At 42.1% G+C, this 26,525-nt stretch overlaps 2 pseudogenes; both read left to right on the top strand.

Moving 5' to 3' along the window:
- The first annotated feature begins 7,021 nt into the window (after positions 1-7,021).
- LOC148807439 (5S ribosomal RNA) lies at positions 7,022-7,140 on the top strand (annotated as a pseudogene).
- A 407-nt stretch (positions 7,141-7,547) lies between these two features.
- On the top strand, positions 7,548-7,666 carry LOC148807438 (5S ribosomal RNA; annotated as a pseudogene).
- The last annotated feature ends 18,859 nt before the right edge of the window (positions 7,667-26,525 follow it).

Here is a 26,525-nt window from a genome sequence, read left to right as displayed (position 1 = left end):
GGTTTTCACCCAGGCGGCCCGGGTTTGACTCCCGGTATGGGAACGTGTCAGTTTTGCCTCCTGCTTTCCAAAAGATCAGCACCGTGTACGAAGGAGCCGCATTAAAACCACTCGAACGTGCAAAACGCGCGAGAAGAGGGGGCGCTTGTTTCCAACCAAAACTTCTCGCGTGTGAGACGAGCTGATCATCGCTGCAGGAGGTGGGAGGGTTACTCTGGTAGACAGGGCTGACCTTTGGCAATAGGACTTATACTCTCCAAGATGATATTTGCACTTTCTGGAGAGGCGATTTTCTCCACTTTAGTTGCCCGATATCGTCGATTGCGTGGAGAGGGCTGTAGAATGTGGCGCCGCTTTTCCTGCTCCGTCCATGACAGGCGTGCTGGTCTCTGGAGAGAGAGCACGGTCCATCAGCGCACTCCAAAAAAGGCACTGGAAGCAGCTGAATCGCATTGGCGAAGCTCAGCACTGGGCCGCTGGGGAGGGTTTGCTACCGTTTCCGTAGTGTAGTGGTTATCACGTTTGTCTCACACGCGAAAAGTCCCTGGTTCGAAACCGGGCGGAAACAGACCGGCTTCTTTTGTCACCTCGCACAAAAGGGGATTGGGGATTCGCCTAGCGCTGTGATCGCACAGACCCACTCACCTCTTAGTGTGGCGGGATCTGCACAGTGCATGTCGCAGCGCATCCTGCTTTCACTCCAATGCGCGTCCTGATGTACCCCAGTCTCCCGCGTGACAGGTGGGGATAATCACCACTATACTAACGAGGAAGACATAACTCTCTCCGACCCCCGGCATCGTGTCCCGACCCACCGTGCTGGAAGCCGACGCGTGCTGTGATTTCTTTACGGAGCAGAAATGACAACCGAGGAGCCGAGAGATCATTTCAGCATTTCGCGTCTGAACAGAAAACACAAACAACCAACTCGGAATGACTTGCCTTTGACGCTTATCAAAGCGTTCTTTGTGAATCGAACAGACCCACTCACCTCTTAGTGTGGCGGGATCTGCACAGTGCATGTCGCAGCGCTTCCTGCTTTCATTTCAATGTGCTTCCTGATGTCGAGTCGTGTGCCGTGCGGAGGCTCTGAAAGCGAGAGCAATGAAAAGGTGCACGACGCTGTGAAAGAAAACAGAGAAGTGAAAGGCAGTCCTTTCTCTAAGGAGGTAAAAGAAAAGCTTTCTACTCCCCGTCGGGGAATCGAACCCTGGTCTCCCGCGTGACAGGCGGGGATACTTGCCACTATACTAACGTAGAATTTGGGCATGTAAGGGGACAATTATTAATTGTAGCCGTAAATCACGAAATTGATTCTTTTAATGGCCTTAGAATCCAACCATGCGATATAACTCAAACAACACACACACACACACACACAGGTACTAATACACGAGGATACATTTATTAAAACATAAAATATGCATGTAAACCTAACAGATCTTATCGTGACGGTTTTCAGAATACAAAAGATATATATTCATTCAGTTTCAAAGAGTTACATATATCAAGAGGACATAAGTTCAGTATATCATTCATTTAAACCGTTTCGTAATTGAACTTGGTTACAACTTCTACATTAGATACTCAAAACAAGTACATAACTCTTAGGAGTTAAATTGATATCAGCTGGTTGGGATAACAATTGAATTCTTGAGCTGTAATGCTTTGAAGTTGAATACTCATCCAATCTCTGGGGATTCAGATCTCCTGCAGGCTCTCTGGCTCCGTGCCAGGCTGTGCTGTGCTGCTTGCGACGGTGCGCTGCTGATGCTCACTGACCAGCTAGTTAGTGTTGGCTTTAACTAGCAAAGTTTGTGCACAGGAGAAGAGATGACTGTGGGTCCCAGCAAGTCATGAAGCGCTAGTCCTGAATAGTGATTCAGCTTTCCACAGTTCCGACCTGTTCACGAGGCTTGCTGCTGATGCTAACCTCGGGTGGATCCTTTGGTTACTCTCTGTCAACCTCCGCTCTCGATTCCTAGAACAGAGGAAATTTCTGGCACTTGGACACACTGGCCGTTCCGTGGTTGTCCAGGCTCAGGATGGTCAGGTACCCTTGGTACCCTTCATTGGTGAATCATTTAGAAACAGCCAATGGATAGCTTTGGTAGCCATACCCATCTCAAGATTTGGAACCAAATTCAATCTTGGATTGCTTTCTGGGTGAGCTATGAGCGATGGGGTGGTTAATGTCACATACTCTTCTACTGAGAAGAGTGGAATCAAGTGGGTTGGGATTTGTGCCATGGCTAGACTGGCTACAGTGGCACTGAACTCCCTTAACAGATCTTGTGTCAACATTCTGGCCTGTTGCACACAAGCATAAATTCACTGTATAACACCGGCAATCATGTCCACTGGTTGGGGGATAAGGTTTAACCCTGTTGCATAGGAAATTGCCTGTAGGGTTTTCCCTAGGCTTTCCAACTTTTGCTGCTGTTGATACAGTCTGTCACTACCCTCCGGCATCTCTGACACCTGCCTTCTTGGGGCAGTCAGGGTAAGAGTGCCAGAAGCAAACAAACCTACTATAGCAAATGCACAACAGTGGCGGCAGCAATCAGTCCTCCCAAAAGTCTTTTAGGGTGGCTGATCCCAGTCATCTCCTTCTGAGTGACTGTTGCCTTTCTAAGCTGGCGCAGCGTGTACATGGTGTCTTTCTCAGTATGCCATGTGGCATCTTGGGCACCAACATCCTGGAAATCTGGGGAGATCTGATGCAGCTGCTGATGCTGCTCCTCCATTTCCAGGGCATCTGATTTTTCGATTTGTTCATGTCTGTGCTCTAGGAACCCTGCAGGGGGTGGTGCAGCGGTGGAGCATGCCTGACCCCCGGTTGAGTGGTCATCTGGAGCACCTGAGTTATCTGGAATTGTTACCCCATTCTCACTGTTCAGGTCCACCCTGCACACTTCCTGATTGAGGAATCCCTCTATCGGCATGTTTACAGTCGTTTGCTGGGGGCCGGTGTAGGACACCTGCTTGCTCCCCCCTTCCCTCGCTAGGGGTTCAGGGAGCTGCCCCAGCACTGGGATAGCCAGTTCACAGTCTTCGAACTCGCTATCACCCACCAGGCCCATGTCAGTGCAGGCGGGGATTCTGACACCCCACTTTTCTGTGTTCTGCACTGGCAGGCGGGTGGCTTGACCATCCAGCTCCAGTCTGGCTGAACCACTGTTGGTCAGCCTCAGACTGACAGACTGAGCTGGTGGCTGTAGGAAAACTGGCTTGGCTTTCATTCCTTGTCCCTTCTTGGGGACTGGGTGTGTTGGAAACCCTGCCGTTGAGGCAGGAAAATCAGGTCGGTCTCACTCACTACCTGGTAGTTGTGAGAAATAATGTTACCTGACTGCAGGTTCCCTGGGTCACAGCAGAGGGAATCGGCATCTGGGATCAGGTGTGTCCACAGCGCAGTAGTCTCAGCGTCCAGCTGGACCTCCTGTCTAACCTGTGAATGTTGCACCAGGGGCACCTGGTGGTGGCCCTGTGACAGCTGCTCAAGCAGATCCTCACTGATAGAGGACCTCTCAGGGCTAAGGGTGAGGGCTACATCACCAACCTGCTCTCCTGCCATCTGGATCCCTTTCACCACTGCAGGGTGGTGGTCCTGACCCCTCTTGGGTGCCAGGGTGCACAGGTAAAGCTCCTTTTCATCGCCAGGTGGGGAGATCTGCTCCTCTTTAGGGATGTAAAAGGGGTGTGCTTTACCTGGTGGATCAGGCGGCTGCCTGGAGCACCGCTCCTGTGGCATGGAGGCTGTTGTGACCTCAGCCGGGACATGACTTCCCTATATTTCCGGGAACAAGAAAATATTTTTATTTCTTGTCCAGAGGGAACAGAAGGAATCTCCACATAGGCTTCTGTGTTCGGTGGGCACTGTGTGAGCACATTCTGCCTCTTGGCCCCCCTTTCCCTCTGTACAGAAGGCTTAGGAGCCTTGACCTGTTTCCACACCTTGCCTTTCTGGTGATCCACCAAAGGTTCATCTCTGAGTCGCATGCCCTTTTCTTTTTCTACCCGTTTGAGCTTGCTGTATGACATCAAACACCTTTCAACCTCAGTGTCAATCAATGTCTCACTGTGTAAGACATCTCCCATGGCAGCCTTGAGGTAAAAGCTTCCTGCTTTTCCTCTCTGTTTTACTGCCTGCTCTGTGACTTCAGGGGTGGAGTCAGCACTCGCTTGCGAGTAGCTGACCTCATCCAGGCAGGAACCCTTCCACTCAATCAGATAGACTGAGGGAGGGAGAGGGGGCGGGTCTCCGCCTCCTCCAGTGGAGAGTATCAGCTCATTCACGCTTCCGGCAGCCTTGGGGAGCGGTTGTCTCTGTCCTAATAAAACTTGTTCAAGCCTGGCCAGGCGGGCGGCTACTGAATCCTTTTGTTCAGCTTTATCTAGCCCTTTCCCTTCCCCGGTGTTCTCATGGCACTTAGGACGCTGGGTGCGGTCCTGTGTGCCTGCTTTGGAACGGGGCTTAGCCAGCTCAGGAGCCTGTGCTCCTTCGAGCAGGGGGGAATTAACCCTGCTGGCTCTGACGGCGAACACAGTCGCATAAACAGCTTTTCGCTCAGAGCGACTTTGGACATCATACTCCCAGGCTTTCTGCACGAATCTCTTAATATCAGTCATTTTCATGGTCTGTGCATCTGTATGCATTAAGATCATCTTTCTGACTGACGGGTGGAGATTCGCAATGAATAAACCCTTGAAATGTGTGTTCTCTTCGCAACCCTCATCATTTCACCCTGCAAAATAAGTTCGTCTAAGTCTCTCGTAATATTCGCGAGGGGACTCTGCTCTCTCGTGCTTAATGTTAAGGGCGGCGGCTATCGCGGCAGTCGGGTCAATAAACGCACTGTATTCTCGGATAAGTGCTTGACACAGCTCTTCAAAGTCATCACAGACTTTCTTCATCTGCCTAGCCATCCACTCATGTACAGCTCTGCTGCTAGTTTTCCTGACCAGAAACACTTTCTCCTGTTCTGTGGCGTTTGGCAGGTACTGCAGGGTATACCTGAGGTCTTGAATATAACTCTCGATATTATTCTCTGACACTGCAGGGTCAAATCTCTCCATCTCCTTCACTAGCTCTCTCAGAGGATGGAGGTTTATTCTCCTAGCTTCTCCGCTGACGGAGATATGACGGAGATCGTGGTCAGACCTGTCGCTGCTAGAGAGAGTGCTTAATAGCGACTCGAATTCAGACCTTTTAGCAACCATCTCGAAAATTAAAGAGTATTACTTTTAAGTACGAAATCACAGTTATACCACAGAAAACCACAAGATCAAGTATGCAATCAACCCGGTAGATCGCAAAAGATCACAAAACAATCAAGCACTGCTTAAAGACCAAGGGGAACTTTTTTCCTTTCGGCTTTCAGCACACTGTATTGTCGCGTATGAAACCCGCGGCGTTTTATATTGAATTATTCCGCTTGGTTGACTCATTTCAGTCTTACCATTGCCCAGGTATGACTGAAATGAGTCCAGGGACGCCAATAAATGTAGTGTGCTCTCTGAAGGCACCAGTTCTGTAGGGTTTGGGCATTTACGGGGACATTTATTAATTGTAGCCGTAAATCACAAAATGATTCTTTTGATGGCCTTAGAATCCAACCATGCGATATAACTCAAACAACGCACACACACACGGGTACTAATACACGAAGATACATTTATTAATACATAAAATATGCATATAAACCTAACAGATCTTATTGAGAGGGTTATCAGAATACAAAAGGTATATATACAATCAGTTACAAAGAGTTACATATATCAAGAGGACATACGTTCAGTATATCATTCATTTAGACCGTTTCATAAAGTGAACTTGGTTACAACTTCTACATTAGAAACTAAAAAACAAGTACATAACTCTTAGGAATAAAATTGATATCAACTGGTTGGGATAACAATTGAATTCTCAAGCTGTAATACATTGAAGTTGAATACTCATCCAATCTCTGGGGATTCAGATCTCCTGCGGGCTCTTTGGCTCCGTGCCAGGCTGTGCTGTGCTGCAGATGCTCACTGACCGGCTAGTTAGTGTTGGCTTTAACTAGCAAAGTTTGTGCACAGGAGAAAAGATGACTGTGGGTCCCAGCAAGTCAGGAAGAGGACCGGTTCATTCCTGATGAAGCGCTAGTTCTGAATAGTGATTCAGCTGTCCACAGTTCCGACCTGTTCACGAGGCTTGCTGCTGGTGCTTACCTCAGGGGGATCCTCTGGTTACTCTGTGGCAACCTCCGCTCTAGACTCTTAGAACAAAGGAAAGTTCTGGCACTCGGACACACTGGCCGTTCCGTGGTTGTCCGGGCTGAGTCTTAGGATGGTCAGGAGGCGCGCTGCGAGAATGTCCTGCCCTTGGGAGCCTATTGCTCCTGGGCCGTCCTGCCCTGGAATTCTCCTTTGAATTCCCTTTAGAAAAGTCCAGGAAATAGTCTCTCAGGCCCTCTGTGTTGCCTGTTTTTACCTGGAGGAACTTCAGCTCGTTCATTGGCTGAAAGTTCCATGGGCATCAGAGTCCCACGTGGGTTACTCGGCCCTACCAGTCCCTGATTGGTTGATCAAGGTGAGATGTGAGTCACTTACTCCTGACACTTAGGAATGCAGTCCAGATGTCCATCTGGCACACCCCAGACAGATAGGCGCCAATGGATGACCACTGATCATGATAGCTAAGCTTAGCTAAGTGCATCCCCATTTGGGAGCTGTCCCTTATCAAAAGAAAACATCTTTAAATCAGCCTGCATGAATAGTTTCTCTGTGGCTGCACCACAGAGATGAACAGAGAGATGGGGCCTCATTTGAAAAAGCACAGCAACACTTAATTCTGTCTTATTAACAACCATTGCCGCGACAAGTGAAAGGCTGAAGTGAAATAGAGCGGGGACGAAGGCAGTGAAGAGAGAGAACATGGGAAGAAGAGAAAAACGCAAGGGAAAAAAAGCAGCGTCGTAAAAGAGGTGACGGAGCTGTCCTCTCTAATAGAAGGGTGCCAGTGAGCCCTGCTGTCCCTTATGGCCACACCCCCTTGAGCACGCCTGATCTCGTCTGATTGTGGAAGATAAGCAGGAAGGGGCCTGGTTAGTACTTGGATGGGAGACCGCCTGGGAATACCAGGTGTTGTAAGCTTCTAAGCGCAGGAGGCGCTCGCTCACTCATTCCCCTGTTCACACGTGCGGTGCAGCTTTTCCGTCTGTTTATTTGTCACAGCGCTTCGGCTGTGGAGACTTTTTCGGCTGGCGTTCGGGGAGTCGCGTTTTTCAGAATTGTATTGAGATCGTTTTCCACAGAGCTCAGATGTCAAAGCACAGCAGCAGCTCTCCACAGCGATCCTCTATAGCGCCCTTTCTCCCGCAGCTCCGTCCTCATTGGAAGGAAGCAAGAGTGAAAGGCTGAAGTGAAATAGAGCGGGACGAAGGCAGTGAAGAGAGAGAACGTGGGAAGAAGAGAAAAACGCAAGGGAAAAAAAGCAGCGTCGTAAAAGAGGTGACGGAGCTGTCCTCTCTATAAGAAGGGTGCCAGCGAGCCTTGCTCTTGCTTACAGCCACACCCCCTTGAGCACGCCTGATCTTGTCTGATCTCGGAAGCTAAACAGGGATGGGCCTGGTTAGTACTTGGATGGGAGACCGCCTGGGAATACCAGGTGCTGTAAGCCTTTAATTGCAGGAGGCACCCTATCTTTGTTCACTCGCTCATTCTCATGTTAACACGTGCAGTGTGGCTTTTTGGCTTTTTATTTGTCAGCTTTGGTGAGACACAGGTGCTTGTGTATTAGCATGAGCGTTTTTTATTCTCATCATGAACCTTATATACTGTATCTCTACATCCCATAACCTTTAACGGCAGGTGCCTGGGTGTGGACATGTTCTGATGTAATATTTAATTTTTAATTTATTTAATAAGTAAACATTTTAGTAAAGTCTGTTATATTGTTAAAATCTATAAGCGTTATAAATATCAATTTTTGCTCGTGCTTATAATTTATCGCTGCTAAATGTGTCTTATTCAATTATTTTAACACTTTTATGACCTATCCACTAAAATATAAAAACCTGCCCTACAACGCTCTTCTCAAAAGATAAAATAAGTTTTACATTTTTTGATTCAATGTAATTTCTTTTCTAGAGAAACACATCATTTGAGGCTTGGGTTGCATGTTAATATTTTTAAGGTTTAAAGACTTTACGTTCACGGTACGTGGAAAATCATTTCAAACTTTTGAAAAGTTGTTGAGAATTTGTCATTGAAATAAGCTTACATATTTTAATTCAAAGTGATTACTTTTCACTCTCGATAAAACACGTGTGATTTTGGGGCGGAGGGATATGGTGGGGCGTTCTAAAACATCACAACCATTTGAAAAATGTCTTGAGCTGTGTAGGCATGGTTACAAATTTGGAGTTTATGCTTAAATTAGCCGACTTGCCGGTTTTGAAGTGTGACACCTGAGCTGTCAGGCCCCGATATTGACTGCTGCAAAGATGGTTTCTTTGAGTAGTGAATCATCGGATTCCTCTGCTATGCAAACTGAAGAAGTAGGTTGCTAAAATATTTTTTCTGATAGTGGAATTGTCGTTTCAATCTGCGTTTAGCGTATTTCGTTTTCAACACTTTGTCTTCTTTTTAGCAAAAGCTGACCCAGCACTCAGTGGTGTGTGACAGTGGCTGTCATGTGAACTCTGACGGTGATTCAGGTGTTGGGGGTCCGTCAACGACTGATGAAGAGTTGCTACAAATGGTAAATATTAAACCACAGCAAGTTCGAAGCAAACGAAAAACTCTAACACAAAAGAGGCATTACAATTGTAAATATTTTAGGTAAAAAGCATGCCTATTTATTTTGTTAAGCCTTCCTTTTCTTTTTTCCTTTAATAGAATAACGAAGAGGTCGACGCATCAATCTTCAAACTACCATCAAGCTTGAATGTTTCGTGTCTGTTCATGTGTGTTCGCCAAAATGTGATTAATGATGATGTTCAACCTAGTTTAGCTATCGATGGCTCTAATGAGCCCGATGCTATGGATCAGATTGTAAAGTCGGTGGTATGTTGCACCTTCAACCATTGTTTAAAGGGGGTTGTGGTTGATGAATGCGCGGCCCGTTTGATTAATCATCCAGGTCAACGGGGTCACACATGCCTAGTTGTCGGGTGCGCGGATGGGTACTGTGGTGTCTCCGGGGGAAAGTTTATGTAAATGAAAGTAGTACTCACACCACACTTTTCTTTCCTGAGTTTCGTGGCTTTTCTTCCTCCAACTATCTTCCAAATACAGTCCGTAATCCGTTCCCTTAATCCTGATCCGATCCGAGTTCCATAAATCCGTAATAAAGCCAATCCGCGATGTATCCTTATCCAGTGTCCGTAATCCAAAAACCATAAACCTTTTCTCCTTTCAGTAGTCCGTTATTCTTTAGCCCGATCTTTAACATACACCTCTTTCCTCTCTTTTCCTCCAAACCGCATTCACCTTATCGGCTTCCGCCCTGTTCACTGCCTCCGGGGCACTTATATTTCGGTTCCTGATGCGACTCAGCTGTGTCTCATTGTTTCTCAGGGTAGACCCTTTCCATGTACCGGTCAGCTGATTCTTTTTGGCAGCCATTTTGCTAAGGTCCATATCTAGTATTTTAAGTAGGTCATTCCGAAAATACCTGTTATGAATGACCCTTCCCCTGGTCATGTTACAGTACAAAGATATGTTGTTTGCCGCATTAGAAATTTATAAGTGTCTCAGTTTAGCCCGAATTTTATCGGCTGTTCTGTACATCGCCAGTGGCCTGGGTGCCTATACTTTTACAGATGATACTGAGCGGAGTATAAAGCACTTGCTGAGAAAAATAATTGACGACCGCTCGCCATATGAGTATGTACGCTCCTTACTTGTAAAGGTAGATGGAAAAATACTACACGTGACTTTTGGTGCGTTGCAAAACTTATTTTATACTTATTTATACATATTTTTACAGAAAAGAAAAAAGATCTATGTAAAACCAGGGCTGTGAAATACTCGCAATGTGAATAGAGCTTTCACTCTGTTTTACAGACACAGGTGTGCCATCGTGAGAAGAATGAAAAATTTCGAATGTATATGTAAGAATTCTTACAAAAAGTGCTTTACACTCTTCTTTCTGCAAAGCTTGAAATGAAAATCAATTAACTGAATGCTAATGTCCTTGAATTTTTTAAAGAGATAGATGTGCATGTAAAGAACATGAGTGAAATTACTGCGATTCTGATGTTTTCAGATCAGAAACTGAAGCCTGGCGGATTCAGCGGTGTGTATTCCAAAATACAACGTATTTTACATAGAACCTGTGGTAACACCGTCCCTCTGATCACTCAGGCTAATTTATTTGCTCTGTTAGGGTCGCCCAGTTCGGTGTTCACGGCTATAGAAATGGCGAGAGAAAGGGCGTTATGAATGCTTTTTCAGATGCTGCTGAGTTTCTGAACAATGTTGGGGCGATAGCTACAACTAATTTTCTGCACCAACATTTAATTGGTGATTGCAAGCAGTAGTCTGTAATGTGTGTGAAAAGTTTAAAAGTGTATACTGGGATGTTTCTGTAATTTAAAACCTACTGATGAAATAAAGTGGTTCACATTTCACATGCTATTTGTCCTGCGAGTTCTTTCTGTGACACTTTACTCAGTCAGTCAGTCAGTCAGTCAGTCAGTGTGTGTGTGTGTGTGTGTGTGTGTGTGTGTGTGTGTGTGTGTGTGTGTGCGCGCTCACATCCCGGAAACTCGCGGCCCTCACCAGACTTCCCACACCGCCGATTCCCTAGGGTTATAATAGATTGCATTCAAACCTGCAGCAGACATGATCACCTTCCATCCCTCATCGCTAATACGCGCTTTCACACACTTATTTATAAATCGAAGGGGATGCGGTGGTGGACATTTGGACCCTGAGGCCTGGGGCTGCTCGGGGTGGAAGGTGGGACAACAACACTCATTATGACACACCATTGGCTCTGGAGGGGGCGGGACATCCACCCATAACATTGCACCATTGGCCGATAAGGGGGCAGGACATCTGCCCATGGCGGCCTCCCATTGGCTGAAAAAGGGGGGGTGGTACCTGTCAAAAAGTTTGATGAAAGGTGTCGCTTTATTCTACTCCCGGGCCAAAAACAGCCCTCGGATCATCAACTCAATCAGGAACTCCCAGTCTCACAACTGCATTCCCTCGGTGCTTCCCTACCACCCTAACCCAATTTCTATCCCCAGGACCATCATTAACAATGACTACATTTTACAGGACGATCCCTCCATTGGTACTCTTTTTTCCGACCGCCCAATCATCTCTTATCGCTGACCACCACATAAGCTTCTTGTTCACAGCTCCCTCACACTCAGCACCTTCCCCTGCAATAGCACTCGCTGCATCACTGGCAAATACATATCTAACGACATTCAGGGCATCACAGGACAATTCCAGATAACCCTGACAACATCCTGTATCTCATTTACTGTATCTCTTGCAAAAAATGCCCAGCTATCTACATTTGGGAAACCGAAAGGAGACTAGGAGAATGCTTCAGAGAACATATTAGGGCTGGGAAGGTTAAAGATTTCTCCAAGCCCATAGTTTTTCTTTTTACCTCAAATAGCCAGGATCTCTCAATGACTGACTTATTTTAATGTAATCTTCTCTATTCTCTTGCAGGTTTTGACTTCACACCTTTCTTCACCTCTCTCCATTTTGCACTTCCTTTCTGGCCTCTCTGCTGCTCCTGCCTCCTCCCCTCTCCCAGCTTTTGTTCTTCTGTGCTATTTAATCTTTGTAATCTGCCTTGTCTTTCTCACACTTGAAGAAGGCTTCACAGCCGAAACATTGAGTTTTCTCTCTTCTCTTTTCAGTATGGAATAAACCTATTACTTGTTCCTTTGCAGACTACACATGCTGACATAGTTTAGTTCAGGTGGGTAGCTGCTTCAATATACATTTGTAAATGTCAATTTAAAACTGTAAAAATAGTAAGATTGTAACTCCACTTTAAAACGTGGCAAGAAATAGACACATGGGAGGCTACACCCTGGAAAGGACATCAGTCCATCCCAGGGCAAAGATATAAAAAATAAACATATAGGCAGCACATATCAAGCCTTACAAGAAATCATTAACAGCCTCAACACACACCACAGGTCCATTAAACTCAAATACACCAAGCATGGTAGCCTGATAGACTTCCTAGACACCACCACATACAAGGTTTCTTCCTTCAACAACACAGACAAACTGGACATCAAGGTATTTTTCAAAGACACATTCACACGGCTTACTGCACAAGGATAGCTTCCACCCAAAACATACTTTAAAAGGACTGGTAAAATCACAACTCCTACACTTCCACAAAATCTGTACACAACAACAAGACTTTGAGGAAGCCAAATACACACTCTTCCCAGCTTTATGCCAGAGAAGATACACACAAAGTTTCCTCAAAAATGTGGCACAAACATTTCTAAATAGAAAAACTCCAGATGACAGAAAAATACTCCTCAACACATCATATTCTCAACTCAGCATAAAAAACAACCAAAAACCATGATATTAGAAAACACAAACATACTAAGGGAGCACAAAATCATATCTGCACACAGAAAAAAACAAAAACCTTCAGCATTAATTAGTCCAAAGCAAGCTAAAACCTGTACAAAACAGATCATATACACCAAGAGCCAAACATTTCATAACAGAAAACAATGATCCAAAACAAAGAAACTAAAGAAATCTTCCAGTTGCAAAGGGCACTCTCAGAAAACATCAATAACGCCATCTACAGCATCCAGTGCAAAAAGTGCGGGGTGACCTATGTGGGGGGAACGGGTAACTCCATCCGAACCCAGCTGACACAACACAGGTACATCAGGAACCACGGGACTGGAAAGCAACCCCAACTGGACAGAGATAGAAACAAAGAAAAAGGAAAGGGAGTGGATCAAAAGACTTAATACTATCTTTACACAAGACCTGAACATCAGAAAAACCGGGAGGGTTTTAGTCGTTGGAAGGAGAGTGCTCTCCTTGTCCCAGATGGTCCCCTCTCGGATAAAATCTGGGAGAAGGAGCTTTGTTCCCCTCTCCTAACTAGCCAGATCCTACAGGGACTGGAACTCTTCACCATACTAACACGCAACAAACAGAAGAATAACTGAAACCAATCAGCTATGGAAACTCGCACAGCTTGCACAGTCCTACTAGGGAGGAAAACAAAAGACCCTGATTGCCTATTGAGATGTTAATGGTCCATGCATAATCCCCACCAGGGAAAGCAGAAACCCATTCACCAACTGAAACTGCACCTACTCATACAGAAACGTACAGAAGGAACACAGACCATAGGATACAAACTAGCCCCCTAGGAGGAACTACAACACACTGCCCCTTACAAAACAGGATAAAAACAGGCCAGCATGGACACAGTGTTCCAGAACAATGCCTGAAGAAGACCCAGGCAAAAACATAGCGACACACAGAAAGGCAAGATTGTCTTCCTATGGAGCCACAGATTCTACAGAGGTAAAGCTGCCTAACAGTGGAAACCTAACGGTGTCAACGAAGCTTTAGGCATTTAAATGGTAAGTATGGATCAATCCAGAGTTGACAACGCACGCAACCGTACGGTCACCCTCCACACTGCCTACACAACAAACATGTCAAACAGACATGATACCTTCCAACAAGGAACCAGGATCATCTACAAAATGATCCAAACAGTCCACCATTTACAAAACACAGCAGTTTTATTGGACGGGAGAACCGAGCACCCGCCAGCCTACGACGGAAGACCGAGGAACTCATAAAACCTGCCAAGCCACCCAAACTCACATATTTGAAGCTGGTAAGCAATGCCAAAAATTGGCTTCACACCACACTGCAGATCCTCGAAGAGCAAAATCTGTCATACAACTAGAGGATCTTGAGCTTCCCCACTGGGAGGAAGCTTTCACACTTGCTTCCAACTGATCAAAGAAACATTATGGGAGGAAATTGCAGAACACCACCTTTGGACCCTACAGTACACAAGCTATCAATACTGGGTTAGGGAAGGACACTCGGGCAGATCAAATTATCACAGCAGTTTTTAAATTCTACAACGACTTCTACTGGAAAGACTACGAACAAGACCAAGTAAGAGTTGAGTTGTTTTATAAAGTCATTAATTTAGAGCAAGGTATAATTCTGATAAAAATACAATAAACAATATGGTGAAGCTTTTGGAGAGAAAATTAAGGCTCGGTTAAGAAACTGAAACAGTCTTGACTTGTTCCTTTACACAAAAGTTATTTATTTTCAAAAGAGACCCATGAGGATACATCTGGTGTGCAAGACCTGCCTGAAGACATTTGACCAGTTTCCTCTTCACCTAAAGAGGGTGTGTATGAAATGAGCCTCAGCAGAGGAGATCAGCAAGGTCCTTCTCCAGGCCAGGAAGGACTTGTTGAATCACCTGAGGAATGGGCAGGTCGGGGATTACAAGAGCATAGGGCTCATGTGTGAGGGAGAATGTGAGACTGGCGGAGTCCATGGACTGTTTTATGTGGAATCCTGAAGACACATCAGCAAGGTAAGATATTTATAATTTATAAGGGTTCTTCTGTTTCATTTCTAACCTTTACCTTTATGTAAGGGTATGTGAAAATGATATACCAGTGGTCCAGATGCCCTGAGCAAGAGGCTGCTGTCCAGGAGGAAGAGATGCCAGAGACTGAAGTGGAAGAGGAAGGGGAAGATGTGAGTTCTGGAGAACTTTCTATTTTTTCCAAATGTATCTTTTGTTTTATACTTGTATTCTAGTTTGTCTTAGAAGTAAAAATGTTAAATGTGTATTTTGTATTCCTACTGTCCCCCAGTTCTTAAAAGCCATCAGCAGGCTCTCAGGAAGACGGTGACCCAGGCTGGACTGGACAGAACGCACTCCCTGGATGCTCCTCACCTGGCTGGGTTTAAACAGGACCTTACCAAGGATCTTGAAGTGGCAGATTGCTCTCAGGAGGTATTTATTTTTTAAAGGCATTTAAAATTGAGCAGTGATCTTTCCATAGCACATGTTTTTACTCCTTAGCTTAAAATTCACCCATGTGAAATCTCAGCCATAAACATAGTGACTCTACATTTGTCAGGTAGAAAATGTTTCCAGATTCCTGTTTTTATGGATCCATCTGCATCTTCCTTAAACTTTGTAAAGGGCCTATCCAAAACAACAATTATTGTAACCAAATGAAGACCACTGGACTGTCTCACCAAATCATTGCTAATTATATTAAGAACATAAACCATTTTCCGGGCTACATCCTAAATGATATCAGTGTGAAAGTAGAGGATCCCAGCCTGGCTAACCTCATCATCAACTTCCAAAGTATCCTAAAGGATATTCAGAAGAAGAACAGTAAGAATGTTGCCAAGAGATTACTAAAAATAGGTCATTTTCATTTTAAAACTTCTTTCAGTTGTACTTTTAATTTGAATACAAAAAAAGTTGATGAGTATTAATTTCTCCCACAGATATAGACAGTTGCAGAGTCCAGAACCAAGTACGAAGGATTGCTGGAAGGTGTTGATGGTTGCAAAGAGAGATGTGTTGCACAGACTGGGCAAGACATCACCTTGCCTGAGCAGCTTCTTGTACTGTATTACCTGCAGGCCTTTCTCCAGCTGAAGCACCTGTAGCATCCCAGGGTGGTAAAGAACATGACAGTAAGAATACTTTCATACAACAAAAGTAAGAAATTACATATATGGGATTTTTACAGTTTGGTGTATTCATTTTTATTTTCTCACTATTACAGGTTGAGGAATGGGTGCAAAGAAAGTGTTGTTTCAACAAGTGGGCACAAAAATGGTCATAATTCCTGTTAAAGAGCACAAAACCTCAAACAACAGCTGGCTTCCTTTGCATTGAGTGAAGAAGAGGAACATGCAAGTTGATGGCTACATTGATATACCCATCCACTCAATTCAGGGTTGTGGTAGAACTGGAACCATCCTGGCAAGCAGTGGATGCAAAGTACTGTATCACCCATAATGTGACACCAGTCCATCACAGGACTCACTCACACCATGGCCAATTTTCATAGAAGCCAATTAAAATCCATGTTAATACCGAACAAAAGACCTCCACCTGCATAGCTCCAATCATGTACGGTATTTAAGAAAATCTGGAATGTACCTTAATTGCATTTTATTTGTGTTTTATCAGCCGTTTCATCTTTACTTCACTAAACTGCGCTGTACTGCCCAGGTCAGCAGCTGTGAAAGGAGACGGAGAAGATGGACTGGTCAGCCAATGTATCAACAGTGTCTGAAGTGCTTGAGGAGTGGAAGCCCAACACAGGACTGCCACCAAATGGCATGCAAATTAAAAAGTTGATAAAGTATCAAATCTGGGAAGGCCTGAGCATCACTGACGATCCTGTGAAGGGGAAGAAGTTTGTGACTTCCAGGTGTTTCCAGAAGGGAGAGGTGGTGTGTGATTACAACGGCAAGGTCATCACAAAGACAACTGCTGAAGCTCACAGATGACAGAGGGAGATATGAGATGTCTTTTCTTTTCAGATGAACCTGCACAAAAACTGTGCATTGATGCTCGTGAAAAGCACTGAGCCTGCCTCCCGGATAAGGAGGCAAATCAGAAGATGGATAAATCCATCAAAGAGAAAAGACAATGTAAGGGCTGTAAGAAAGTCATTTATAATCAACGAACAGCCTGTCATAATTCTGTCTGTGACAAAAAGGGACATTGTTGAGGGGAGAAGAGCTCCTCTGTGATTACAGCATTTCCAGGAAATAATTTCAAGGTTGAAGGACAAGCTCTGGAGTGGTTGGTTCACTGACCATTTCCAAAAAAGAAACTAAGTAAGTATATTAAAGTGCATATTTTGAAGATATTCATTTTCTTGTACCTTGGAATTAATGTAAAAATTATATTCGTGTTAATGTCTTGAAAATAGCATTTCTCATTCTCATCAGCAAGGATATAAGGAAGGGATATGGGACTGCTAAAAAGATACATGATTTTCAGAAGAGTATAGAAGGCAGATAACTATCCCACTCAATTGTTACTGCAAAGAAATGCCACAGTGTAAACAAAAAGGTGAACCATTCTTGAAATTTATTGATAGAATCTGAATAGCACGGCATTCCCAAACCAGGCACTGGAGTTTCCTGCAGCGTTAGATGGGTAGTCTCTTGGTAAGAGAGAGATCGACAGAGTACTGGACTTCATGAACGACACCTTTCCAATTCATCGAGAACAGAGCCCACAAGATCTAGAGCCTAGAGAACAATTTCTTACAATATTAGTGGTAGTTTCTGAATAGGTTAAGGACAGCATAGTTGTAGAGCTATCTTGCAACTTCTTAAAAGTTGTAAAAGTGATTACCATATTGCCAGTGGTTTATATTTAAAACCTAAAGATTTTAAATTGAATCTTTCTTAAACAAAGGACATTTTTCACAGGAACAGCAGCCTAAATCAGTTGATGACTGTAAATATGACAAGCTTGTGATAAATTGTAAAGTGCAAAACAAAGTTGTATTGTTTTGGTTTTGTCTTCAACATCATACTAATAGGCATGTTATTTTTAGAGCAGCTGCCTGCCATTCACCACCAGCCAAGATGCCACGAGGTACATGAAATGACCCAGAAGTACTTAATGATACAGAGAAGAGCATATGGGGGGAAAAAAAAGAAGACAAGAAATATCCATTAACACGTGCATCTAGAAGCCAGAAGACGGGTGATGATCAGCATTTCAAAAGCAGACACTGGAGGTTGAATTCAAGTTTTAACAGTGATTGTCTATGTTTGGCTTCAACACAAATCATATTAATATGCTCACGTTATTAATTTGTACAAAGTCCCCAATATTCATTACAGGCGACGTTCCCAGGAGTACACACGACCCAGCCAGAACGTGGCTAGCTGACGTGCAGTGGACCTCAGGGAAAGAACTCTTGCCCACACGGATGTCTCTGCTCTGAAAACCACTGGATAAAGTTATATGGCGGTCTGTTCTCAGCTGTTGATTTTGTGAAAAATATTGAATATGAAAGATTGAAGTGTCACTATTCAATGAAGTTCAGACATAAGTATTATGTTGAGAAGCTAGATCTGTTCTACTAATAGCTTTAGTACCTTAATATTGTACTGTTTGCTCTGGTTTTCAGACATCAGTCCAAGATCATTGGTGTGTTAATTGATTTCTGGTAAGATTGGCCCCACGTTTGAGTGTGTGTTTACATTTCTATCTGGCATCCTCAAAAGATGGTTTTGTTTCCTTTTCTTAATTCCTCTTGATTACTAGAGTTTATTTGGCATGATACATTTGTGATAAATGCTTTTTCTTTGTGAATAGTCTTATTTTAATCTACATAATGTCAATGAGTTAGTACCTTAAAGAACAAGCAGTAAAAGAAATGACATTTCAGGTTTATTAGCTAAAGTTACTAAGATTCCTTTACAGTGCAGAGACCCATCTTTAATATGCTGTGTGTGCTCATAATGGACTTGAAATTTGTTTTTGTCACAATGTACAGATGCAGCCATTCAAAATGCGCGGGCGATACCGCATTATTTTCCGGTATGCTGTACGCAGTCTACCGCAAGTTACCGGTAAATACCGCAAGTTACCGGTAAATACCGCTAGCAAAATAATAGTATTCGGAATTTCCGCAAGGTGGAGCTAATAAAGCTCAACCTCTCATGTTTGAGCTGTAGCCATCAAAGTCTTTAACGAAGATATTAATAATAGTATTAATAATAAATGACCTTGGACAAGCTGTAAACTCAAAGTATTGCCCTGGTCCACATTCTTTTTTTCATTGACCGTCTTTGTAAAAGTAACACCACAGCATTTCGCAATCACGCATTTTTTTCCAATCATGCAAAGTACAGTAATTTTTGAGAATCGATTCACCATGCCTTACACATGCTCATAAAAGAGATTGATTTAGGAACATAAGCATATTACCGTATGCAAACTGTACTGTATACCGTATGTATATGTATATTAAATGTCTTGATTTTGATTCGTGTTTTGATTTAAATCGCAAACCTTACAGCGTACACAGATTTCTAAACTGATCAGGATCGTTATCTTTGTCTTATGCATAATAATGTTCACCGCTCTGTCCAGCAAATTAATAATAAACTTTATTTTATATAGCGTTTTAAACGAATAAGTAATTAGATTGCTCACAAACCTAATCACTTGCTTTTTCTTTTTATTTAGGCTCAGATTTCAACTATAGATCGTATTATTAATAACCATAATAACAACCAACCAACAAAAACAACCATATAAACATAATACCAACCAAAAACATAGATAACGACCACAATACAAAATCAAATATATCAAACCATTATACTCTCGCAAATTCCTACAATTATCATAATCCCGCCCCTTATGCAAAACCAAACCCTCCTCCCATCCCAGTTTCTCCTCTTTATCATAAACAAAATCCACTTCAATTTTCAACATAAAGCCTTACTGCTTGCTGGGTTTTTGAGGGGGGGTTGTCTTTCGCTGGAAATCTCACCTGCTTCTACTTTACGAGTACAACCCCCTCTCTGCAGGAGTGCTGGCTGTGACGAATTAAACCGGTTTCACAAGTATTGTAGGAAGTACAGTGTTAACTGGTAGATGGGCACCTCAATTAAGTCGCTTTAACATGCTAATGCATTGGTGTAACAGTCCGGGAGTGGCAAGCTTCTAATGTCAACTCGACTCGATTGGAAGACAATGAACGTATTTTAGCCCAAAATGAATTAATAGCAAACATGGTTTACATAAAAGACATTTTTCCAAGAAAGTTTATAATAATGCGATCTATAGTTGAAATCTGAGCCTAAATATAAAGGAAAAGCATTTTCAGAGAGCAATCACGCTGTGTTTATGTAGAAAAAGCGATTAGGTTTATGAGCAATCTAATTACCTATTCGCCTAAAACGCTATATAAAATAAAGTTTATTTAGAGATGAGTGATCCGTGTCGCAGTTTAAATAATTTTCGTAGGAGGGCTTGGACAGATTCCAAGTGCATTTTTGCAATTTACGTTGTAATACAGTTTAGAATACAGTTAGTCTAAGCTTTATCAGCTTTATTTATGGGTTGCAATTTAGAAAAAGTCAAAAACCGCACTCAAAATGCAATTTAGAGCTTTCTGGCAAGGGGAGACACCCAAATTATAATGTAACATGCCACTGTTTGTGCATTAACAAAGTTATACTGCAATTTTCCTTAGATACACGATTAAAAAAAATAAATTTTTTGAATCCCCGGCGGAACACACTCCATAAGAATCAGCGCTTTTATACAGTATATCGCCTTTAAACACATATATTTAAACACGAGTTTACGATTTAAATCAAAACGCAATTCAAATCAATATAAATGTTTATTTTGTAACGCATATGTGACTGTTCATTGTTATTAAAAAGACTTAAATTCGATCATGTTGTGATATTTAGAAATATAAATTTGTTTGGTGCGAGTGAGGTTTTATTTAATCTCTGACCAAGGGAAACGTTTCATTTTTTCAAAGAAATGTTTGTTAAAAAATAAAGTGATACACCAATGCATTAGCATGTTAAAGCGACTTAATTGAGGTGCCCAGCTACCAGTTAACACTGTACTTCCTACAATACTTGTGAAACCGGTTTAATTCGTCACAGCCAGCACTCCTGCAGAGAGGGGGTTGTACTCGTAAAGTAGAAGCAGGTGAGATTTCCAGCGAAAGACACCCCCCCTCAAAAACCCAGCAAGCAGTAAGGCTTTATGTTGAAAATTGAAGTGGATTTTGTTTATGATAAAGAGGAGAAACTGAGATGGGAGGAGGGTTTGGTTTTGCATAAGGGGCGGGATTATGATAATTGTAGGAATTGCGAGAGTATATTGGTTTGATATATTTGATTTTGTATTGTGGTCGTTATCTATGTTTTTGGTTGGTATTGTTTATATGGTTGTTTTTGTTGGTTGGTTGTTATTATGGTTATTAATAATACGATCTATAGTTGAAATCTGAGCCTAAATAAAAAGAAAAAGCAAGTGATTAGGTTTATGAGCAATCTAATTACTTATTCGTTTAAAACGCTATATAAAATAAAGTTTATTATTAATTTGCTGGACAGAGCGGTGAACATTATTATGCATAAGACAAAGATAACGATCCTGATCAGTTTAGAAATCTGTGTACGCTGTAAGGTTTTTACTTCTTAAACTTTTAAAATACACGTTTCGAATAGAAAGAAATCCTCTTCCTGGTACAGTTGCATGAAGTGAGAGGCGAAACAGCCCTACACAACCCTGTCGCAGTACACGGATATAATCACACCGTTATTAAATTCTTTAGATACGCGATTCCATATTATATTCCCTTTTAATCAAATTCTAAAAGTATGCTTGTTGACTTCGGTATCACGTTAGTTAAAGACTTCGAAGCTTAAAATGTTTAGGGAGAAATGGAATACTGGTGTGTATTTTTTTCTTTAAAGTACCAAGACCAGCTACTGTATATACTGTATGTTTATGTTCCAAAATTAATATAGTTTATTGCCTTCACACGCGTTACAGTATGCTCCTATTCTTTTTATGCTCAGCTACTAAGATTTCCCTTCAGTGGTAAAATTCAATATCTACAACGGGCACAGCAAAGACGTTTACTGTACAGTAAGTCTTTCTACGACAGACCAACGGACCACGAGTGCCCCTGTTGGTCAACCAATCACGTACTGCGGTGCCACGCGTCATCTTGCGTCACGCTGCGCGACGCCACCTGCGGTACGTGTCTGTAACGCGCACTTTGAATGGCTGCATCTGTAAAGGTATAATAAATAGATAATATACTCTATTTATCAAGACTCGACTATTTTAATTCCATACTTCCATTGACTGCTTTGGAATGCATTCCTTACAATTTTCCTAAATAATCATTGTCTCACAGTGTTGACCTGGGTGACATAACAGGGGTCAGGGCTGTGTTGACTGGAGGTTTGTGTAGACTGGCCATTGTCTATGTGAGACTGTGGGATCACTAGGGGTTCCCCCCCCCAACACCTGTAACATTGTCAAGTGGTATAATTACCTACAAAAGCTAAAGTTTCCTCCATTAAGGGGTCACTATTTGTTACATTCTGGCGGAACAAGAGACAAGATAAACCTCTCACTGTCACTGACGGAGCAGTCCGGGACACTCTATGCTAGATTGGACTGTTGTCTTTGGAAGATGGGGTCACAGGTGATGAAATAGACCACAGTGGAAGTCCTGCCTAGCTGTTATATCACTGAGAGACTCACCCACACATTGAGAAGAGAGCACTGGTTTCTGTGCAGAAAGCAGAACAACTCACTTTAACTGGTCAATTAGGTCTAATGAGTTTTATTGCCCTTGACATCTAACTTACTCCAGCCCCCCTTGTGGAAACAACCCCTAATTACTGCTCATGAGCTCCTGGCCACACTTGTTCCCAGTGGAACCAACCTGGAGCAGCAGAACACAGGTTTTCTTTTTCTTTAAGTTGTCTGCTGTTGTAAAACAAGTCATCCCTTGGGAATAAAAACTCTCCCTCTAGTCTGGTTGGTATCTCCTTTATTTGCCCCATATTCCCAGGGCAAAGCAGCTGAGTGATCAAAAGCTGAACTGCAATTTCACTGAATTTCACACTGGGTTACAACAGACCCTGGTGGGAGAATGGGCAGGAGAGGGCCGGTTGTGCTCCTGAACTAGTCCCCTCCTCTCCTACTCTCGTATTTGCATCACAGTCTATAAACTCCAGCCCTATTGCTTTTCTTCCAGTTCATTTTTTTTAATACAGCTCGTGAATTATGTATACTCTTGTGAAGTATCAAGAAAGCACTCTTATCTTTATTCCCGACGGTCTAGCACAGTAACCACAACTCCAATAACTTTAACTAGAGGAAGAAACCCAGCTTCTGCTCAAAAGGAAAAAAAACCATTGAAATCATAAATCTCCAGCACTGGCTGGAGACTCTGTGTGTCCGTGCTCAGCGGTTATATAGGACAGGACTCAGCGCGCAGCAGGTGCGTCTCATTGCTCTACGCTCCCCGTGCGGAATGCGCGTCTCCTCCTTCCAGACTCATAACACCGCTGCATACATCCCTCTTAAATCCCAGAAACACAGAAACTCCGGGGTGTTTCTGTGAGTCAGTACTGGGTTTCTCTGTTCGAGGTTACAAGCAGAAACCAAAAAAGCGCTGAAAGCAGGAAGTTATTTCTGCTTGTAGGCACAAACGTGTAAAAATAAATTTTCTGATTACTAAACCCCTAATAAAATCCATCTAAGTCTCCCTTTCGTTCCCAATGCACATAACTGAATATAAACCAGTCAAGTTCAGGTACTTTTCTGATGTACAGTATCTGAATAGTTCTGGCGCGGCTGTTGTAACAAAGATACTTACGAACTTTTTTTTCATACGAGCTCTTGCCGTTTTTAAAATGAATATTTTTTTGAATTCGCTAAATCACACGAAACACCAGCATCACTTATCGTAAGCATCTGACCAATTACATTCCTGAATGTTAAACCCATTTAGCATTTATTTTTAACTTGTTTTTTTTTAAATTACACACCTGTTAACTTAGTCCGGATCGCGGTCACCGAGGACCACTCCTGTCTCCCCAGATGACACTTATTATTTTTAAGATAAACGCGAGATAAACAACGTTTGTTTGAAACCGCTCCACAAATTTTCTCACATGCACGTATTCTCAAATATCACCACAACAAAATCATAAAGTTTGTTTCCACAGACATGACACTATTATGCAATAAACCAATAAATTAATGAACTAGCAGAATCCCAATAAAAACACCCGATCACCTGGCCAGCCCAGCATGTCAATATCATACATTTTTACCAACAAAACCGCAAAAGCAAAAACCAGCATATATATATCCCATGTTTTTACCTTATTCTGGAGCATGATATATATCCAAAATAACCCAGACTAGTTTATCTCAAGAGCTAGAGACTAGTAAACGTTACTGATTACGTAGTAAATGTTTGAAGAACGAGCGCCAGAAATAAGGCGATTTGATTGGTAAAAGCCGCTGTCATTCTTTGTATTTTCAGCCATTCAGAGCCCTTAGGGGGTGAGACTTCCTCTAGAAGCTTCAGGCTGCATTTTTAGCTGTCAATCATTGACTCAGAAGGGATAATCAATCAGTTTTTTATCAGTTTCTTATCAGTGCTCCTTTTTTTCACACCAGAAGGCAACTCTGAGGTTTTTTTTCATTGCATAACAGCAGGTAAAGGCTCTCTAGCAGTGTCTTAAGGTTTTTATAGCAATTGCAATGGTTTTTATTCTTATTATTTTCAATATTTTTACGATTTTTTATTATACTGTAGGTGTGAAATTTCATTCCAGGTCCAGTCTTCACAAAACATGATGTAGAATTTTTTCTAATTGATCAATTTGTCCCAAATTTTTATCCAAGCTAGTAACCACATAGAACAAGGTTTTCAAATCATTCCCAGGCCCTTGACATGCATATAGTTGAAAACTCTGACCTCTGAAGACCGAAAAAAAATGTTCGCCAGCTGTTTTTTTTGTTTTTTTTCATATGTTTGTCTGCTGAGTGGACACATTAAGAAATATAAGAAATTTGACTATTCACACTCAAAGCCAAGGGGGTTAGCTTCAATTTAAGACCTGAACCAGGCTCCTGCTATGTTCTGCTGCAGAGATATAACAAATGTTTAAGGGGGAGGAAATTCCAGGCGGACATTGGCTAAATATGTCACTGGTAGTAAAAAGTTAAGTATTCTTGCCATTTTTAGCATATTGTAAGTGGATTTTTTGCAAACATTTTATTTTTTAAATCACATGAAACACAAGCAACCCATTGTAACTTCACATTGATAATTTCTGAGCTTTATAACTGTGTATTATTTCTTTGTACCTTGTTTTAATATTTTTTTATTATTTTTGAATTTTACAGAGCTTTTTAATATATTGTGAGCATTTTAGTGTCATTTTAAAATAGGACTATCAATGCTCCTGACTTTTAAACCTGTATTTATTCTGACATTATTATCTCCACCTGCAGATGAGGGAGGTATTTGATCTTAAATTTGTTGATTTGGGGGGAAAATATACATTCATTTCCTTGTATGTATCACCAGTGGGAAAATTGGCATTTTTGGATGAATTGCAATCTTTACTGCAAGGCCTTCAGACTGATATAGAAATGACTGGAGATTTAAATGACACATTTGATAAATCAGACAGGAACAGCATAACATCTAAAATGGCAGAACCCTCTAAAGTACTGAAAAAATTCCGGCACATTCATAATAAATACAATTTATTTAATTTAAAGCATAAAATTTGCTTTAAAAAGAAAACCACAATTTGTACGATATCATATTTCAATATCGACGTTCAGATGAAGAATTTGAGAATTTGAATATCAATGGAGAGTACATTGATTTTGGGACAATGTTTGCATCTGAATAATCCTTCCTCTTGGAAAGAAGGAAAAAAAAGTTTTGAGTCTCAGTCTTCAGGATCCCCCCCCAAAAACGTGCAAATTTGTTTCCGATGTATTTTGGATAAAGATATAACTCTCATAGAAGATACATTTTATCAGTTGAATGCAGTCGATACTTTCGACTTTTTATATGATGATAGGACCTACATTTAGGGCTCAGTACTGATAACACTGCTGCTATTGATGGAGTAGAAATAAGTGATGTACTGGCAGTTTCTTTTTTCTGAGGCAAGAGGTCCTAGAACACCTCCTATAAAAATGTTAAGATTCAGAGCAAGAAATATTTTTCCACCTCACCTAATGCTATTGCATTAACGAGGCTGAAGTTCGCTTCTTATTCGCCAGCTGCTGCTTTGCGTTTTTCGTTCCATCTTAAATGCTGCTGCTGTGATGTTTTGTCGTCTTTCGCCTGTAGATGGCTCTCTACAGTCATTTTTAAAAATACTTATCCGGATGTATTACTGTACATTTCCTCAGTAAAGGGGAATATGTAAGTAGAGACTGTCCAAATTGCATTTTTGTATGAAACACATTTCAGAAACACAACTCACAATAAAACAAACTGGCATGTTATACCACGAGTAAATAAGACAAAGGCAAAACGTAAATTCACTGGCACTTTCTGCATATTTTCCAAGACCTTGCCTTCTGATCATAAAAAGTCTCAAACTCTTGCATTTTACAAGAAATTTTAATATAGCAGTTTTAAATGGGACATTTAGAACATGGCATATGAGACTATATGGTTAACTGAGGATGAGCAGAGGGTGATCGAACCTACCTTCTGGTTATAAAAATGTCTAAAAATGCTGACACAGATGTGTGAGAGACAATGGAAAAGACTATCAAAATCCTGAACTTCAGGACATTGTACTGTACCGTTTTTTAAATACGACCCTCTGAACATGGCATGAGAGAATACATTGTCAAATGGTAAATGCAATGTTTGCTATATTGCTAGGGCCCTCCCTCCTGATTTTAAAAT

This window comes from Atractosteus spatula, unplaced genomic scaffold, assembly GCF_055471065.1.
Source record: "Atractosteus spatula isolate fAtrSpa1 unplaced genomic scaffold, fAtrSpa1.hap1 Scaffold_31, whole genome shotgun sequence".
NCBI classification, from domain to species: domain Eukaryota; kingdom Metazoa; phylum Chordata; class Actinopteri; order Semionotiformes; family Lepisosteidae; genus Atractosteus; species Atractosteus spatula.
The sequence above is the reverse complement of the archived record's forward strand: the minus strand, read 5'-3'. Positions and strand labels throughout refer to the sequence as shown.